The sequence below is a fragment of the Propithecus coquereli genome, unplaced genomic scaffold (genome assembly GCF_000956105.1).
Source record: "Propithecus coquereli isolate 6110/MARCELLA unplaced genomic scaffold, Pcoq_1.0 Scaffold35, whole genome shotgun sequence".
NCBI lineage: Eukaryota > Metazoa > Chordata > Mammalia > Primates > Indriidae > Propithecus > Propithecus coquereli.
In genome coordinates this window covers 4,732,284-4,734,184 of record NW_012149174.1, presented here as the reverse complement: position 1 = coordinate 4,734,184, position 1,901 = coordinate 4,732,284, and the positions used below count along the sequence as shown (strand labels likewise).

Here is a 1,901-nt window from a genome sequence, read left to right as displayed (position 1 = left end):
GAACCTTATACCCTTCACGAAAGTAACTCAAAATGGATCACAGGCCTAAATGTAAAACACAAAACTATATAACTCCTAGAATATAACATAGGAAAAAGTCTACATGACCTGGAGTCTGGCAATGACTTTTTATATACAACATCAAAGGCATGATTCATGAAAGAAAGAATTGATGGGCTTGACTTCATTAAAATTAAAAATTCTATTCTGCAAGACTCCTTCAAGAGAAGAAGAAAAGCCACAGACTGGGAGAAAATATTTGCAAAAGACATATAAGATAAAGGATTATTATCCAAAATATACAAAGAATTCTTAAAATCCAATAATAAGAACACAACCCAGTTAAAAAATGGGCCAAGACCTTAACAGATGCCTGACCAAAGAAGACACACAGATGGCAAATATGCACAGGAAAAGTTGCTCCACATCATACGTCATCAGGGAAATGTCAATTAAAACAATGACATACTCCTACACACCTATTAGAATGGCCAAAATCTGGAACACTGACAATTCCAAATGCTGGCAAGAATTTGGAAGAACAGGTGGGAATGCAACATGATACAGCTGCTTTGGAAGACAGTTTGGCAGTTTCTTACAAAACTAAATATACTCTTATCATGTGATCTAGAAATCATGTTTATTGGTATTTATTCAAAGGAGTTGAAAAGTTATGTCCACACAAAAACTTACACATTTTTTTTAACTATAAAGTTTCTAGAAATTATGCATGGTTGTTTAAAACATCTTTATTTGTAACTGCCAAAACTTGGAAGCAACTGAGATGTCCTTTGGTAGGTGAATGGATACATAAATCATGCTATATCCAGATAAGGGAGTATTATTCAGTGCTAAAAACAAATGAGATATTCAAACCAGGAAAAACCACGGAGGAAACTTAAATGCATATTACTAAGTGGAAGACTCCAATCTGAAAAGGATACATACTGTACAATTCTAGACATTTGACATTTTGGAGAAGGCCAAAGTATGGAGATAGTAAAAAGATCAGTGGTTGCCAGGGGTTGGGGGGAGGAAAGGATAAATAAGCAGAGAAAGGACTTTCAGGGCAGCGAAACTACTCTGTATGATACTGTAACAGTGGACACATGTCATTATAAAGTTGTCCAAACACACAGAATGTACAACACCAAGAGTGAACCCTAACATAAACTATATAGTCTTTGGGTGCCAATGATGTGTCAATGTAGGTTCATCAATTGTAACAAATGCTAGGGGATGTTGATAATAGGGGAGGCCATGCATGTGTGGGAGCAGGGGTATATGAGAAATTTCTGTACTTTCTACTCAATTTTGCTGTGAACCTAAAACTGCTCTAAAAAATTGAGTTTATTAAAAAAAAAAACCCCAACTATCCATAAGTAGAATTATGGGAAAATGTAACCTGGTGCTTAAATATCTGAGTGTACATAAAAGTGAAATGTCATATACCTGAAGGAGGAAGGAGGTCTATTTTCTGGTGTTCTGGAAGATGCAGGTCCAAATAGTTTTCTTTGGTCTTCCTGTGGTGTAAATGGTCTTTGGGTTCTAACTGTTCTTAATGCATTTCGTGCTTCACTTATGATTTCTGCACTGGTCTTCTGCTTGGACACTGAAGGTCGATAAAACGGATCCAGTTTTTCTAACTTTTTATCATTTGGAGACAGCATCTTTCCTTTTAAAGTAAAATGTTCTTCAGATGGACACCATGCCCTGCAAATATATGATCCAAAAAAATCAACTATTTTTTATCCAGTACTTTAGAAAGGAATACTTAAACCCATCCATATATTATATTTAACCATCCCTCTATATTAAGCTTGAAAAAAATCAGAAACAAGTTTTAATTAAAAATCCACCAAACAAAAGGTCAGTATGGAAGAACAGCTCTCAAAAATACA

At 35.1% G+C, this 1,901-nt stretch overlaps 1 protein-coding gene across 1 annotated transcript in view; it reads right to left on the bottom strand.

The window, feature by feature from the left end:
* ARMC2 (armadillo repeat containing 2) overlaps positions 1-1,713 on the bottom strand; it is a 137,551-nt gene extending 135,838 nt beyond the window's left edge. Inside the window, exon 1 of the mRNA XM_012651219.1 lies at positions 1,453-1,713. The gene's annotated coding sequence lies outside the window, so the exon portion shown is untranslated. The remainder of the gene's footprint in view (positions 1-1,452) is intronic.
* Positions 1,714-1,901: the final 188 nt, after the last annotated feature.